Here is an 18,025-nt window from a genome sequence, read left to right as displayed (position 1 = left end):
TAATTAACAATTTTACCTCCTTACTGGTTTGTTTTATTTTTAAAAGATTTTATTTATTTATTTATTTGACAGAGAGAGAGAGAGAGATCACAACTAGGCAGAGAGGCAGGTAGGAGCTCAATCCCAGGACCCTGAGACCATGACCTGAGCCCAAGGCAGAGACTTAACCCTCTGAGCCACACCGGCGCCCCTTCTTTATTTTTTAAAAAATTTTATTTATTTGAGAGAGAGAAAAAGAGAGTGAGAGGGGAAGGGAGAAGCAGGTTCCCCACTGAGCTGGAGCTCCAACCAAGACCCTAGGATCACAACCTGAGCCAAAGGCAGATGCTTAACGGACTGAACCACCCAGGCGCCCAGGTTTTTTTTCCTCGAAATAAAACTTTGATTGATTGAAGACAAAATTACAAAGTGAACTCACCTGTGGTACCACCACCCAGATCAAGAAGTAGAACCATTATCTAGGAGTCTGGAGTGCAATGAGAGAAAGTTCTAATCTAAACCCAGATGTGCAAGTCTGCATATGAAAGTAATTGAATAATTGTCAAAATTGGATCAGGATCTCCAAGGAAAAGGTCTAAAGTGAAAAAGGCAGAGTGCTGAGGACTTGGGGTGCATTAAGATTGAAGAGATTGCAGGGCGCCTGGGTGGTTCAGTGGGTTAAAGTCTCTGCCTTCAGCTCAGGTCAGGTCATGATCCTGGGTTCCTGAGATCGATCTCTCTGCTCAGCAGAGAGCCTGCCCCGCCCCCCCTCTGACTGCCTCTCTGCCTACTTGTGATCCCGGTCTGTCAAGTAAATAAATAAAATCTTTGAGAAGAAAAAAAAAAAAAAAAAGATTGAAGGGATGGAGAGCATACAGCGGTCTGCGGAGGAGGCTGGAGAAGGATGCCAGAGGTGAGAACACAGGGGAAGTTGTCCAGCCCCTGAGGCAATCTGATCTGATCATGTCTGGCACAGATGTGCCGTGCCCGCCTGCCCGGTGGGATTCCTTATAGAGAGACTTTGTAGCCTATGACCCTGTCACTCGGACCACAACTGACTGAACCAGATATCCAAGCCCCAGGCCCTATATGAGTGATAACTGGTCAATGAGTGCCTCACCCAGTGACCTTCCTCTCTACTTTGGATCACACCCACATACACACCAAGGGGTACAGAGTAATAAATCGTTGCAGAAACAGAAACACAGAAAGAAGGCAGTGGCAAGCGTGATTGGGAAGAATCCCTGAGGTGGAGAGAAGGGCAGCCAAAAAGTGGGCAACAGGTCACTGCACAGGGAAGCGCCGCAAAGCAGACTCTGTCAAGGGAAGAGGCAGAGAAAAGTCTGTCTCCCTGGGGGGGAACCAGCCGCAGTGCAGTGCGCTGGAAACCCTCTCTTCCCTGGAAGCCTGGGCCCGTGTCATCGCCCTGCCTCTCCTCGCCCTCGACCACAACCACGGATAACCCCAGAGTGACCCCTCGGGCTGTCTGGTCAGGGGTGGAGTTCTGGCGGCCCCCGGCAAAGTGTCTGAGTCACACTCTCTCGTCACATCCTTTCGCTTCCCCAAGCGGTTCGGACGCGAAAGGCCTTTCTGATTGGCCGCCTCCAGGGGCCAGTGTCCCGAAGCGGCTGGCCGGCTGGGGGTCCGGAGCGCATAAGTACGTCCCGCTGGGGAGGGCGGTCCCAGACGTCCGGAGCTGCGGCTGCCGGGAGCCGCTAGGGGTAAGTGCTCCAGCCTTCGGGAACCGACGGGCTCCCCACAGACCCCGCCTGCCTGTGCTTCCTTTTACCCAGTTTCATCAGATATTTGCGGGCAGGGGACCCCAGGGGAGGAGAATTGCAGCGATGGGGCAGGGAGGAAGGGCAGGCTGGGCTCCCGTGGGGAATGCCAGGTCCTTCTGCCCCGTCCTCAGAATGTCCCTGCCCTCTTGTCGAAGGTCCCAGTGCTGCCGGCCTGTCCCCTGTGCCTCGCCCCATGCACCTCTGCCTCGGCCACAGCAGGTTGCCGCAGCAGCTCCCGCGATCCGGCCAAGCCCAGCTGCGGCCCCTGAGGCCCTTGCGCTCCTGCCTGGCACGACCTCCTAACCCCCAGGGCCCCAAGAAACAGGTGGTGTTTGCAGACACCAAGGGGCTCTCGCTGACATCCGTGCACACGTTTGAGGACGCTGTGGGCGGAGACTCCGAGGAGGGCTCGTGTCACCCGTCCAACTTGCCGCGCCTCGCACCACCGCCATCCCCCTGCGCCTCTGGCCTCCCCGCACCTGGGCGGGACTCGCGGTTTCCGGGGACGCCCGCAGATCCGGAGAGGGTGCCCGGAGCTGAGCGCGCGGCAAGAGGGCTCCCTGCGAGGCACCCTGCGGGCGCGCGCTCTGGCTTTCCAGAAGGCCCTGCAGGTGCGCACCGCCTTTGATGCCCGCGCCTCGTTCCAAGAAGCGCAGCGTTCACACCACGCGTCCTTGCAGAGACGAGACTGAGAGCTTCGGCTTACAGGTGGCAAGGCCACCTAGAGTCCCGCGCCCTGGGGACGCCATCCGGCTCTGCTCCTCTTTAGGGTGTGCTCAGCAGCTTTGCGTGGTGCGCAGCTCACAGTCCCGCTCGTCAGACTGAAACTGAACTCTCTTGAGGGCCCACCCGCTGCGCCTGGGCAATGACTTTTTCTGCCCAGGCAGAGCTTGATTTTCTTGCCCAGGTGGTGCGTGTTTCCTCTCTCTCCAGGAGCCTCACCCAGACTGTGACTACCCGCCAATTCACACGGTGGCGGGGTGGGGGGGGGGGTCGGCATGGAGGCAACTGCAGCCGCGCCCCTCTTCTCGGGACCCTACCCTTGAATGCCTCTCGTTCTTCTTTCTAGGGGGACAGGCTCACTTCCTGAGCGAATGAATGAGATTTCCTTCCGGAAGATGCTCGGAAGGGCACCCTTTACCCTTCGCAGGGAAGGAAGCCTTGGGAATGTGGAACAGAAGGACCGTAAATAAAGTTTCTACATGTAATTCTGTAAAAGGCCTGGCAGAGAGGGTCAGGAGGAGTTCCTTAGGTCGAAGATAAAGATGCAGCACAGATATGTGCTCTTTTACCTTCCTCCCTATCCTGAAAGGGCTAATTTTCTGGTAACTCAAAATCGTCTTGCCTCTTCAATGTGTGCCAATAAATAAATCACAAATAAATAAATTTGTTAAAGCATCTTCAGGAGTTCATCTTGTATCGTCTGCCAACACCAGACCCTTTCCCCCTCTTCCAGCCAGTAAGAGTCTGGGGAAACTCTACCTTAAAATAAATGTACTTTAAAAGCAAACATTTTTAACCTCTTAGAACATTCTTTGAAGTGTAATTTACCTAGACCCAGAAGCCAGACCTTGGTTCCTAGCTCCCTGTCCCTCCCCCACACACTTTCCCTCTTGTATTTATCCTCCCATAAATACAATTATCTTGTGTTAAACTGACTGAAACTGCTTATTGAACTGTTTGCTCCCCTCAGGCCCTTGGAAGCCTGGGACAGTCCCAACCATATACATTGCTGGCCCACAGGCTGGCCACACCTGGGACACGTAAGACATTTGGGTTCAAATTATGTAGGAGTATTCAATTTATAATATTCTGAGATCCTTGGTCTTTGAAAGAGTTTAACCTCTGTTCAGAGGTTGTTCATTCTCTCAGATTATCGTTCATTAGATGACAAATTTTCAACATAAGGGTTTTGTTTTGTTTTTTGAAATCTTCATCTCCTCTGATCCTTGACTCCTTGGGCTACATTTATTGAGCAAGCAACATTTGCTTTATTTATTTATTTATTTATTTGTCCCTTAGAGGGCTTGCCCTTGGGTCACTTGCTCTGTGGTAAGACACCCAGGTGGTTAACAGGGTAAAGATAGGGGTCCACCTGGCAAGTTTCCAGCTGCAGCTTCCTCATCTGATAAGGGATCCTACAACACCTCCACTGTTTCCTCCCCATCCCCCACCTGGAGCTTCTAGTCTTGACTCCTTTTTTCTTTTCTTTTCTTTTTTTTTTTTTTTTAAGATTTTATTTATTTATTTGACAGCGAGAGAGAGATCACAAGTAGGCAGAGGCAGGCAGAGAGAGAAAGAGGGATGCAGGCTCCCCGCTGAGCAGAAAGTCCCACGTGGGTCTCTATCCCAGGATCCTGAGATCAGGACCTGAGCAGAAGGCAGAGGCTTAACCCACTGAGCCATGCAGGCGCCCCTCTAGTCTTGACTTCTTAAGAGATGATGGCGAATAGGGTGGGCAGTCCCCACAGGGTATGCTGTTAGGATTGTGAGTCAGTGTCCAAAATTAAAGCTTGTAAGAATCAACAGAAAAAATGAGCAGTCAGCTGTAAAGTGACTTACCCCTAGAATGCGTTGTGATACCGTTCTCATGAGACTAGGGTCTTCTGCAATCTCCCTGATGAGCTTTTCAGAAAATAAAGTTGGGGTCAGGGCCCACCACTGGAGATGGGAAGTCTTGGAAGACCATGTAGGTCAGGTCTCACAGTTTAAGGGGGTGCTGAGGAATCTAGACTTAAAAGATATTATCTCCAGTGACATGCTCCTGCAACCACAGGGAGAGCTAACCGGATTGAAAAGAGATGCTGCTCCTTAGTCAGCCTTGAATTCCACATGTTTTAATGCCAGATCACAAAGTATATCATTGAATTAATATTTGATATTTTTATAAAGACTTAGTTTATAAATAGCATAACAGTGTTTGTAAATTTTGGAAAGACACACATGAATTGTATGCCGCAGTTGTAATCCTCTAATTCTTTTTTCTCTTTTATAATGATAATCTCAGAAAAACAAAAGTGGCCGAGGACTCTTGACCTCTCAAAAGTCAGACTAAGACAAGCTGGCTTAATTTATGACGACCTTTCCTATGAAAGTAATTTTTCCATTCAGTGACCCCTTTGACTGTCTTTCCCCCACACACCCTGTATTGTCTACCAAATCTCATGCATTAGGTACTAGTTCATTCATGACTTTATTAAATACATGCATACTTTGTCAAGTTTCTGGTAGTCATCATGTAGTTTTAAGTCATTCAACAAATATTTTCTGAGCAACCACAATGTGCCAGACATCATGTTAACTATTGGGGCTAGAAAGATGGATAAAACAAAATTCACAGTCTGGTGAAAGGAGCCATACATATAGAGGATTGATAAAAATAATGCGAGAGGCATCAGGCAGTGTTAGACACACATGGAGAGGAGAAAAAAACGGGGGGAGGGGAACCACACAGAATGAATGAGCACTTAAGAAGAAATCAGAGAAAATGTCTTATTGGAGTTGACCCCCAAAGTGAGTGCCTAAAAGATGAGTAGGTGTTTGCCAAAATTACATTTCAATTAGCTTAAGTAGCCTTACTTATATATGTGATTTCCACAAGACTTGAATTGTTGTTACACTAATTGGAAACTTCCCTTTTCTCCCCACCCCCCAGGATCCCAGAAAGGCAGGGGGTGATAATGGCAGGCAGGAATGAATTTTGGAAAATAGAGAGCTGGGCAAAGAGGAGGGGATGGCTGTATTCATCCAAGAGGACATTCTGCTCAGCCAAGTGTTTTTGGTTGTTTGGCAGGTAGAACCCCACACAAGCACAACTCCTGGGGTATATCAAATTGCCAGATTCTTTAGAGTTAAATATCCCTTTCCTTTCCTCTTTCTTTCTTTCTTTCTTTCTTTTTTTCTAACTTTATCATCAACGTATTGATGTTGATTTGGCTTCCCAAGGAGACATTGCCATAACGGTATGAACTAACGGATTCTAGTATTCCAGTTAATTTTGCATTTTCAATTATCCACCTAATTTAATTTTTCAAAAGCCCCCTTTATCAGTGTCTCCTGCAGATTTGATTACTACAAATCAGTCCCCAGAAACAGAGAATCATCTTGCTGTGAATTGACAAATTTGGGTCTGTGAATTTTCAAGTTGAGAACCACAGTGTGGATGCAGTCAGAAAACCTGTCTTCTTCAGTTTGCTCTTAACCACAACGTCTCTGCTTCTTAAGTCAGAGTGTGCTTGTATTGATCTGATCCAACACGTGTATCGGCCATATTCTGATGACTCTCAGATTTAAATCACTGGAGCTCTCCTCCCAACTTCAGACTCCTACATCAAAGAGCATCACAAATGGTGGTTCCCCCAAAATTAAATACAGAATTACAACATGATCTGGCAATCCCACTTTGGGGACTAGATCCAAAAGAATTGAAGGCAGCATCTCAGATATTTGCATATTCATGTTTGCAGCAGCATTATTCATAACAACCGACAGGTGGAAACAACTCCGATGCACATCAGGGGATGAGTGGTAAAGTAAACGTGGCGTACACTTATAGCACGGCATTATTCAGCCTTCAGGAAGAAGGAAATGCTAACGCCTTACAACATGGATGAACCTGGAAGGCATTAGACTAAGTGAAATATACCAGCCCTGAAAAGACAAATATTCTATGATTTCACTAGATGAAAGAGGTATGAGTAATTAAACTCCAAAACAGAAGTAGAATGGTGGTTGCCTAAGGCTAGGGGAGAGGGAATGGGTAGTTTTTGTTTAATGGGTACAATTTTTTGTTTTTCAAGATGAAAACTTGTAAAGATTGATCACATAATAATGTGAATATACTTAACACTACTGAATGGTACACTTAGAAATGGTTAAGATGGTAAATTTTATGTATATTTTACCACAATTTTAAAAAAAATTTTTTTAATAAAGAACATGGCTTGGGATGCCTGGGTGGCTGTCAGTTAAGTATCTGTCTTCAGCTTGGGTCATGATCCCAGGGTCCTGGTATAGAGCCCCATCTAGAGCTCCCTGTTCAGTACGGGTGTCTGCTTCTTCCTCTCCCTCTGTCCCTACCCCTGCTTGTACTCTCTGCCAAATAAATAAATAAAATCCTTAAAAAATAAAAATAAGATTAAAAGAATACACCTTTGCTTAATTTGTCTTTTTCTCTTGGTACTTAGAAATGAACATTGGTCTTGATAGTTGTTCAATAAATAGTTGTGTTTCACCTCTTAATGTCAAAGACTTTACACATGAAGAGATATCTGTGGAAGACAGGGAAGTTATGCAGCACACTTATGGGATCATTCTACTGGGGGAAGGAGTATCTTTTAAAAGGAGGATCTTCCCAGGTTCATAGCACCATTTGCCATACATGCAGCAAAAACAATGATTACAGAGGCACATTTTGGGAAATTAGCTCAAAGTGGGGGGTTGTCAACACTGTGATCCCCTTTTTACATTTATTTATTTATTTTAAAAGATTTATTTATTTATTTGAGAGAGAGTGTGTGCATGCACAGGGTTTGGTGGGGGGAGTGGCAGAGGCAGAGAGAATCTCAAGCAGACTCCTGCTGATTGCAGTGCGGGGGGTGGGGGGGCTCTATCTCAAGACCCTGAGATTGTAACCTGAGCTCAGATCAAGAGCCAGACACTTGACTGAATAAGCCATCCAGGTGCCCCAAGATCCCCCTTTCTTAATGGACTATCCTTCATCAGGTTTTTAAGATTACTCCCACAGTTTTTGTATTAAAAGAGCATTTTCATTCTAGAATGTGGCGAAACCTCAACAGCAACCTAAAGACAGTCCAAATTCAGAGTGAGAAGGAATTTCACATCAAAGGTAAGCCTAGTTGTGCTATGTATAGGCAGTGGGCTATATAAACGTACTGTGTGTCTAACTTTTCAAGCATTACTTACTCATCTTATCTCTCCTGTTTGTATTTCTCTGCCTAGAAGTGGATATGACAACGATCTGCCCAGATCATTGACCTTTGCAAACAAAATTCTGGAGCCAGAGGGAACCATTCTGGCTCCCTCTTCAAAAGGAAGTTCGATTGCCTTCCTGCACTAAAGCAGTTTAGAGGATGCATCAAGGAGTGTGTGTGTGTGTGTGTGTGTGTGTGTGTGTGTTTATACCCAACAACTGAGTCTACTATTTGGCTGGGCAAAGAATCAATCAGTGTCATTTGTGTTGAGTCTCTAAAATGTGAAACATTTTTTAATTTCAAAATTATCGTCCAGAAAGAATGGTAATATATTGTGAGAATGGTAAGAAAATGTAAACACGGGGCGCCTGGGTGGCTCAGGGGGTTAAGTCTCTGCCTTCAGCTCAGGTCATGATCTCTGGGTCCTGGAATCATGCCCCACATCCAGCTCTCTGCTCAGTGGGAAGCCTGCCTCCTGCCCCCTCTCTGCCAACCTGAGATCTCTGTATGTCAAACAAACAAATAAATATTTAAAAAAAAAGAAAATGTAAACACGAATACACAAAAGTAGAGCACAAACTATTTCTAGCAGCAGGAAAGAAGACCAGATATCCAAATCCAAAAAGCATTTAAGGTGGTGGTGACCACTTCAAAACTCTAGCCCATGTCCACTTTCCTTTATGGAATTTAATCTAGTTGAAGATTTCCCATGACCATGCATCATTCAATTTTGTATTGTCATTGGAACAATGGGAAAAACTGGCCACATGGGAAGGGCTCCGTGAAGATCTGTTAAATGAATAAATGATTGAGTTTAAAATATGGAGTAAGTCCCAAGCAGGTGTGGTGATGAGTAGGGATGAGTGGCCCAGTGTTCTGGAATAGAGCCATCATTCTTTTTTTTTTTTTTTTAAGATTTTATTTGACACACACAGAGAGATCATAAGTAGGCAGAGAGGCAGGCAGAGAGACAGGGAAGCAGGTTTCCTGCCGAGCAGAGAGCTCCATGTGAGGCTGGATCCCAGGACCTTGAGATCAGGACCTGAGTAGAAGGCAGAAGCTTAACCCATCGAGCCACCCAGGCGCCCCCAGAGCCGTCATTCTTATAGATTTTGAGGCCAAAGTATGTGGACCTTGCCCTGAAAATTTATTATCAAGTTATTTAGCATGGAATGGCAATCTGACACTAGCATGTAGAATAAACTGGGGGTTGGGTGGGAAGGCTTGGTATTGGAGGTGAAAATGTCTTTCAAGAACAAGGGAAGGGGCGCCTGGGTAGCTCAGTGGGCTGAAGCCGCTGCCTTCCGCTCAGGTCCTGATCGCAGGGTCTTGGAATCGAGCCCCGCCTGCTTCCTCCTCTCTCTCTGCCTGCCTCTCTCTGCCTGCTTGTCATCTCTCTCTGTGAAAGAAAGAAAGAAAGAAAGAAAGAAAGAAAGAAAGAAAGAAAGAAAGAAAGAAAGAACGAACAAGGGGAAGGGCTGATTTTTTTCCTAAGGAGAATCCATTTGAGGGAAGATGATAAACTTGGGTTCTTGGGTTAGGCGTTTGAAGCCTAAAGTGCTGGTCAGAAATACACAGGCAAACTCCGGCAGTCACCAGCTGGACTTCAGCAAGAGATCCATTGGAAAGTTCCACAAACCCCCCCGCACTCCCTGGCTTCATTAGCAAGACCAATGAGACTCGGGGATGATGAGGGTGGTTTCGAAGATGGTGGTGACGGTGGTGTCAGCGACGGCGACGTGATGGCAGCTAATGTTTCTTGAACGTGCCAGGCCTTGAGCTAGGTTCTTTACGTGCAGAACTGTATCTCACTGCGCACTCACAGCTGCCCCAAGATGACAAGATAATTTAGGGACTCAAGCCTTTCTCGCTGATCCGGACTGATCCCACCCTCTCTAGAACCTACACGAGTGTACGCTGGGGGAAGTACCCCGTATTCGGGCCCGGGCACAGCTCAGAAACGTGGAGACCCCTCTTTAGGGAGCGCCCCACCTTATCAGAGCAGGAATCCCCGGGACGCGCGCCACGGTGAGGGGCAGGAGCCCAGCGCCCTGGAAGCACAGTATCAGCCTCTGCGGCGCCCGGCCTGCCCGAGGTACCGGCTCCTCGCCCGCCAGGGGGCGCCTCGATCCGTCCTAGGCGCGCCCGACCGGGGGCAGGTGACGCGGCGCCCCGCCCCTCGGGGGGGGGGGGTCCCCGCCCGGCGCGCGCCCGGCGCCGGGCGAGAGATTAAACGGCGGGAGGGGTGGGGATGGGACGCGAGGGGTCACGTCAAAGCGGCGTAGACAAAGGGCGGGCGCGCGCACGTCTTTACGCACGCCTCGGCCGGCGGCGGCGGCCAAGGGCGGGAGGGATCGTCCGCGGAGGGATTGGGAGATTCTGAGCCTCACGGCCGGTGAGTATGACCGGGTTCCCGCCGGCCTGAAGGTCACAGGCCCCAGGGGAGCCGACTGCGGGCCGCGGGGTTCGGGGCCAGGCACCCCGCGAGCGGCCTGCGGGCTGGGAACCCCCTCCCTGCGCCGCTCCGGCGTCAGGAGACACCATCGCCGCTTCCCGGGGTTTCCCGGCCTGTCGGAGCGGTCCGCCCCTCGGCCGCAGTGGAACCGTCCGCGCCCCTCCCCGGCGAGCGTTAGCCGCGCCGCGCTCGGTCCCGCCGCGCTCCGGTCCTGCTGCGCTCCGGTCCCGCCGCAGCGGCCGGAGCCCCGCACTCCCGGAGGCCGGTGCCGGGCGCTCCTGCCACTCCCTGCTCAGTGTGGCCCCGCGCCGCACGGGCGCCCCACGCTTCTCCCGCATCCCGGGTGCTCCGCCGCGCGTCGTCCCCGAGCGTGGAGGCGGGGAGCTTGGGACGGCCGAGGGGGCACCGGGGATCACGAGGAGGCGCTTCACCTGTAATTTCTTTCTGTCCTTCGGCTTCCCTGGGATGTAGAGGGGCCTCGCTGCTTCTCCAGAAGAACCCATTTTTCTTTCTTGAATTTAACCCCGAAACCCTTCGCCTTCCCGTCTCGATACGGCGCCCTGCAAGGCGTCCTTCCAGAGGGTCTTGTTGATGTTCTCCCTTCTGGTTCATGGAGGGTTTTAACTTCGGCAGTTTCGAAGTTAGGGAAAATCGACTCCGCTCTAGAAATAAGCTCCATACTGCACCGCTCCTGCCGGCGGGGCCACGGGTCTGCCCAGCGATAACCTCCTTGAGAGCATTTCCTTTTTGGCTCATTTTCCTTAATTTTGACTGAACCCTGCGTGCCTCTGCTCAGTTTCATCTCCTGTAGATACTGTCCCAACCCAAGGGAGATGGTGGGAAAGCGGTTATCCCTGTGCCAAAGACATAGTCATGATCATAACAGGCATCATAAATGCCAGTCTGGTATTCTTTCCTCACTTGATAGTGGTTTGTGTTTGTTTTTCCCCTTTCTGCCAACCTTGTATTATGGAGATTCAGATATACAAAAAGAGATAAAATAGTAAGCCAGCATGTAGCAGCATCCAGCCTCAACGACTGATTTTCAGGTTAAGCCTGTCCCATCCATTTCCCCCTCCTCTAAGCTCTGGGATAAGTCCTTGATGTCAACAGTAGCTTGAGATTCAAAATAAAGATCGTACTGTGTAAAGTCATAACGTACTTTTCTGGGACAAAGTCTACTATTCGAATTTCTTTAAGAAATATGTAATAACATTGAAGAAGGGCGGGAAGAGAGCACCTAAAATGATCAAGGTACTAGAGGACAGGTTGAAAGAAAAAGTCTGTCAGATGTCAGTGAGAACTAACAGGTCATCTTCCTTTTTCACTTTTGATGCACCCTCAGGGTCCTAAGGGTTCGGTGACTTGTCCGGATCACTAGGAATAAGAGTCCAACTGAGGCTGGAAACCTTGCCCAACTCCACATTCACTCTTCTTTCTCCTAATACTGCCTTTATGTTGTTTCTTTTAGGAAAGGGAAGTGTGTGGAAGGGCTCTAACAATGAAAGGTTTGGATGGGTTAATAGGAACTTTTCCATCAATTTCTGGAATAATGAAATTAGGGGATATGTCTTAAAATATTTCTTATGTCATATATGGGACAAATGAGAAATTCTAATCCCAGTTTTAGTAAACATGGGAAAAGTGTGACCTTAGAAGGGGAATACCAGCTGAGAATAATTACGAACTTGAAAAGATGGAGATAACATTCACAGCTATTTCAGAAAGAGCAGCTAAGGGAAATGAATGATTTGGCATACACTCCTGGTTTTGCTCTTGATAGCAGAACAATAGAACCTTTCTATGAAACATCCTTTCTTGACATTAAAAGATAAAAATCCTCAGCTAGATGTAACATGGATTAGGTGTTTGCTTTCATTTCTTTTTTTTTCTCTTTTTTTTTTTCGTTTTTAACAATACCATAGTATGTATTTCTTAGCACACTTTGTGCTGTGAAGTTTAAGAGTCTTCACCCTTAAAATTGGAGAGGATATTTTACCTCCAAGGAATACTGTGAGCAAAGGAATTTCTGTATATAGAGTTCATTGAGTTTGCTTTTAAGTTGTGTTTATATGATGTGACAAAGTGTTTGTAAATTATTTTCAAGATTTACTTTTGTTAGCTTGTGATTTAAATACAGGGGTCGTCCCATGCATTCAGCTTATGAAACTAAGTGTGAGAGAACAGCATTGGGGTGTCTTGGTAAATCATTACCCTACAGACATGGATGCAGGGAGAACTTTTATGATTTTGTGTGGGTTTTGTGGGGTTTTTGTTGTTTTTAGAGAGGGAGGGTGGAGAGAGGGAGGAGGAAGGGGAGGGAAAGAATCTTAAGCAGGCTCCACACAAAGTACAGAGCCTTACCGTCAGGACCCTGAGATCATGACCTGAGCCAAAAATCAAGAGTCAGCACTTAACCGACTGAGTCGCCCGGGTACCCCTCATGTGGGTTTGTGTGTGCGTTTGTGGTATCAGAAAGAGTGCAGTGGTTAGCTAGGATTCTAACCTTGTAGCTAGTTTCTGCTGAAGAATAAACCACTTCTCATATCTGTATGAACATCACAAAATGTTACCTTTTATTAAAAATCTTTCTGGAGATAGAAGCCAGAGATTATCTGATCCTGATTGAACTGTACTACAAAATTGTTTCTTCAAATAAAATAGAACCTCATTATGGCTAGGCATTTACTTCTTTCTGCATCATTGTGCTCAAGGAGGACTTGATCAAGTATCATCAATTCCATGTATCACTAAACTATAGAATACTTAGGATAGCTTGAAGAACACTGAATTTTAGAATTTGTAGGAATGTTCTAAAGCTTCTAACTCCTTTAAAGGTACTCTCTCTCCTTTAAAATATGCATACCCATGCACCTGCCACCCAGTCACGGCATCGTCTTGTTTCTTTGGGCACTCTTTGAGTGTGCATTGCACCTTCTTTTAAACTAGAAGCCCGGGGTGCCTGGGTGGCTCAGTGGGTTAGAGCCTCTGCCTTCGGCTCGGGTCATGATCCCAGCATCCTGGGATCAAGCCCCGCATCCGGCTCTCTTCTCTGCAGAGAGCCTGCTTCCTCCTCTCTCTGCCTGCCTCCCTGCCTGCTTGTGATTTCTCTCTCTGTCAAATAAACTAGAAGCCCAAGATCTGCAATATTAGAATGATGCTTTGTAAAAAGGAGGAACATAGTAAGTTTTTGTTGACCTTTTGAATTAAAATTCCAAAAAAACTGGTGAGGAAATTGAAATCCAGGGAAGCTGAATGATGTACAGACCAGGTAGTAACAAAGTTGTGCCTGAGCTCTTAACTAAGGAGACTCCTGAGTTCCAATTCTAAGCTCCTCTATGGGACCATTTTCTTGACACAGCAGAGGAATGCGGAGGGAAAAAATATTTATGTTTGTTATTAATGCACATATTTTATTTTCAGGGTCTTCTTTAAACGCTTCAGATCTGGGGCACCTGGGTGGCTTAGTTGGTTAAGCATCTGACTCTTGATCTTGGGATCCTGAGTTTGAACCCTGCATTGGGCTCTGCTCTGGGTGTGGAGCCCCTTTAAATAAAAATAAATAGGGACGCCTGGGTGGCTCAGTCTTTAAGCATCTGCCTTCAACTCAGGTCATGATTCCAGTCCAGGGTCCTGGAATCGGAGCCCTGCATTGGCCTCTCCGCTCAGCAGGAAGCTTGCTTCTCCCTGTCCTGCTCCCCTGCTTGTGTTCCCTCTCTTGCTGTGTCTCTCTGTCAAATAAATAAATAAATAATAAACATATTTGATCAGTGTTAACTAATAGAAATAGAGAACACATCGTATGTATAATTTTACATTTTGTAATAGCTACTTTTTTTAAAAAATTTTTTTCCTCAAAGATTTTATTTATTTGTCAGAGAGAGAGCACAGTCAAGCGCTCGCACACGCAGAAGCAGAGGGAGTGGCAGGCAGAGAAAGAAGCCAGTTCCTTGCTGAGCAAGGAGCCTGATGGTGGGACTGGATCCCAGAATGGTGGGACCATGACCTGAGCTGAAGGCAGATGCTTAACCAGCTGAGCCACCCAGGCGTCCCATGTAAGAGCCACTTTTAAAAAAGTACAAAGAAACATGAAAATAATTTTAATCATGTATTTTATTTAACCCAAATTATCCAGAATGTCACTTAAATGTGTAATCAAGATACAGATTATTAATGAGGTCTTTTACATTTAGTTTTTCACAGAACATTTAAATCCAGTGTGTATCTTATTTACATTTACAACATATTTCAATTTGGACTACCCACATTTCAGGTGCTCACGAGTTATATGTGATTAGTGGCTGCTGTGTTGGACAACACGGAGTCACTGTCAGCTGAGCATAAAGATAAAGGAGGATTTTAGGTTCTTAGTAATTCTCAATTCTGAGGTTACAATAGTTTGTGATTGTGATCATTGTTTTTTTTTTTTTGTTTCATGTCTTAGTGATTTTTCTCTGCATAATTAGGATTGCTTCAAGTTTGTAGCAAGTTGAATAGAGAAGACTGATGGTCCACAAATTTTGTACCTTTGTGATGAAATGCTTTCTTGTCCTTTTTTGGGGGGGGGGGTCTGTGGGATCAATCTTCTCTCTCTCTCTCTCTAACCATCTTGACCATTTTAAAGTGTATAGGCCAGGAATAATGCTCTCTCATTTTAAAATAACACTATTTAGTTGGGGGTGGGGTAGGGAGCTTGATTTTTAAAAAACAACCAGTAGCAAAACTAATAAAATAACCTAATAAAAAATGGGTAAAGATTTGAACACTTCACCAAAGAAGATAGACAGATAGTGAATAAGCACTAAAGATATTCAGTATCATTGGTCATTGGGGAAATGCAAATTAAAACTATGAGCTGCCACTTCACATCAATTCGTGTGTCTAAAATTAAAAAGACTGATCCTGTCAAGTGGTAGTGAGGTTGTAGAGCGAATAGAACTTTTGTACATTGCTGGTGAGGATGCAAAATGTTGGTACAACCCTTTAGAAAGCAGTTTGGCGGGATGCCTTGGAGGCTCAGTTAAGTCTGCCTTAGGCTCAGTTCACCACCCTGGGCTGCTGGGATCCAGTCCGGCAGAGTCCTGCCTGGGCTCCTTGCTCAACAGGAAGCCCGCTTCACCCTCTGCCTGCCACTCCCCGGGCTTCTGCACTTTCTCTGACAGATAAATAAAATCGTTGAAAGAAAAGAAAGAAAGCAGGTAAACATACACCTGCTTTAGGCTCCCATCAGTACACTCCTAGGTATTTATTTACCCAAGAGAAATTAAACTGTTTGTCTGTGTAAAGACTTGTAGATAGCAGCTTTATTCGTAACAGTTCCAAACCGGAACAGTCCAGTTGTTGGTCAGTAGGTGAATGCGTACGTGAATGTGGTGTACCTATATATTGGACTCCCGCTCAGCAGTAAAAAGGAATGAACTCGTGACCTGTGCAGCAACATGAAGGACTCTCAGAGTAATTATGCTGAGTGAAATAAGCCAGACAGAAAAAAGTTAAAAAGTAAATAAAAGTCCAGAAAGTTGCTTCCAATTACATATGTGGAGCTCTCAGAGCAGCGCTCAGGTCAGGTAATGAAATGTCGTGGGTCTTAAAACTCCAGTAAGTCAAATTGTCCTTTCTTAGGCTGATTGACCCCAGAACCAAATATCCTGTGACCTTTGTCTGTTTTTTTCTTTTCCAGCTCTGGAGATTTCATGTTGCTTTGGGGGATCTTGGTACCAGGTTTCTTATTACCCGGTTCCAAGTTGGGTTAGTCCTTTGTAGGCAAGGGGAAAGTTATGTAAGGTCAGTGACTTAGTTAAGACGAAGACCCCAGAACTGACTGTATTACTGTCTTCTTTCTGGTGAGTTGAGTTATCCTTTAGCTTACTGTATCTTGACTTGGTCTTGAACCATTTATTTTATCTAGGATCGATGTCAGCTCTGTCTTTAGTCTTGGTTTTTTTAGCGCTTCAGATTCACTTCAGCCTAGTAGCTCTGAGTGCTGCCCTGTTCCCTTGGAAACACTGTATACTTCCTCCGAAGCAAGGGCTTTCCATTCAAGCAAATTTCTTCTACTCCACTACTCTGATACACTTGACATTCAGTTCACTCAGCACTGTTACCTATTCAAAATGGTAAATAAGATTTTAAAGGTAGCAAAAAGATAAAGTGACCTCTCCCTTACACTCCTAGAGGCAGCAACTATAGCCATTTTTGTATCTTTCCAGAGATCTGTATCTTTGCAAATACATATAAACTGTATATATTTTTCCTTTTCCTCCTTCTCAGTTGGTATTTACTGGGGGCATTGTTTGGCATCTAACTGGTAGATTGTTTATCAGTGCACAAGTAAATTCTTTTTTCATTTAACAGATGAATAGCATTCCATTGTATCTTCTGTTGATTGTGGCCGGTGATGTTTCCTTGGCTATTATAGACAGTGCTGCAGTCAGAAAATGTGCACACACATCATCTTATATATGCATCAGTACAGGGTTTCTCAGCCTCAGCACCCTTGTCATTTGGGGCCGAGTAATTCTTCGCTGCCAGAGGTGACCTACGTATTACAGGATGTTTAGCAATATCCTGTCGTCTTTGTACTCATTGCCGGTAGCTCCCCGTCCCAAGTCCTGACAACTAAAAGGTCTGCAGACATTACCAAATGGTGGGGAGAGTGTTGAGGGAGAGGTTAGGGGGCAAATGGCCCCTGGTTGAAAACTACTGCACTAATCTATGAGGTTTTTTGTTTCTTTGTTTTTTGTTTAGAGAGAGAGTATGCAAGCAGGAGGGGGCCAGAGAGAAGAAGAGAGAGAATCTTAAGCAGGCTCCACGCCCACGGTGGAGATCATGACCCTGAGATCATGACCTGAGCCAAAATCAGGAGTTGAATGGTCAGCTGACTAAGCCATCCAGGCCTCCCTCTGATTTATCTTTTTTTAATCTAATTTAAGATACATTTTTAGAGGTAGAATTTCTGGAGCTGAGGTTGTGTGTATTAAAATTCTGATGGCCCGGGGGCCTGGGTGGCTCAGTCGTGAAGCAGCTGCCTTTGGCTTAGGTCATGGTTGTCCCACGGTAAATCATAATGAGGGGAGCCTGGGTGGCTCATTTGGTTTGTTAAGTGTCCGTCTTTTAGTTTCGTTTCGTTTCTTTTCTTTTCTTTTCTTTTTTTTAAAGATTGTATTTATTTATTTGACAGAGAGAGGGAATACAAGCAGGGGGAGTGGGAGAAGGAGCCTGATGTGGGGCTTGATCCCAGGACCCTGGGATCATGACACAAGCCAAAGTCAGACACCCAACGACTGAGCCACCCAGCCGCCCCACCTCTACCCCCAGCTCTTGGTTTATGCTCGGGTAATGATCTCAGAGTTGTAAGATCTAGCCCTGCTCTGGGCTCTGCCCTGAGCATGGAGTCTGCTTGAGATTCTCTCCCTTTTCCTCTCCCTCCCCCTCTGCTCCCTCTCTCGCGTGTGCATGCACAGATTCTGTCTCAAATAAATAACATTTTTAAAAAATCATAAGGAAGTGGGAGGGCCTCGGTGGCTCTGTGGGTTAAGCCTCTGCCTTTGGCTCAGGTCATGATCTCAGGGTCTTGGGATTGAGCCCCACATCCGGGTCTCTGCTCAGCAGGGAGCCTGCTTCCCCCTCTCTGCCTGCCTCTCTGCCTACTTGTGATCTCTCTGTCAAATAAATAAATAAAATCTTTAAATAAAATCATAAGAGAAAATACATTTATGGCACTATATTTTTCCAAAAAATCCATATGTAAGTGGACCTGCACAATTCATACCTGTATTGCTGTTCAAGGGTCAGCTGTATTTGGTTCTGTAGTTAGAATCATAAATGTCCTTGTCTTGTGATTGGGTCAGAATTGGTTTAAATGAGCTGATATAAAT

The 18,025-nt window shown here is 46.3% G+C and overlaps 1 protein-coding gene and 1 long non-coding RNA gene across 2 annotated transcripts in view; both read left to right on the top strand.

Annotated features, from left to right (window-relative positions):
• The first annotated feature begins 1,326 nt into the window (after window positions 1-1,326).
• On the top strand, window positions 1,327-3,160 carry LOC131820417 (uncharacterized). The gene is made up of 2 exons (XR_009349630.1): window positions 1,327-1,700; window positions 2,830-3,160. It is a non-coding gene; the product is annotated as an uncharacterized LOC131820417 (long non-coding RNA).
• Window positions 3,161-9,944: 6,784 nt separating this feature from the next.
• GPAT4 (glycerol-3-phosphate acyltransferase 4) overlaps window positions 9,945-18,025 on the top strand; it is a 33,981-nt gene continuing 25,900 nt past the window's right edge. The window contains exon 1 of the mRNA XM_059155946.1: window positions 9,945-10,088. The gene's annotated coding sequence lies outside the window, so the exon portion shown is untranslated. The remainder of the gene's footprint in view (window positions 10,089-18,025) is intronic.

The sequence above is a fragment of the Mustela lutreola genome, chromosome 18 (genome assembly GCF_030435805.1).
Source record: "Mustela lutreola isolate mMusLut2 chromosome 18, mMusLut2.pri, whole genome shotgun sequence".
NCBI classification, from domain to species: Eukaryota; Metazoa; Chordata; class Mammalia; order Carnivora; family Mustelidae; genus Mustela; species Mustela lutreola.
This window is presented reverse-complemented; position numbering and strand designations above follow the sequence as displayed.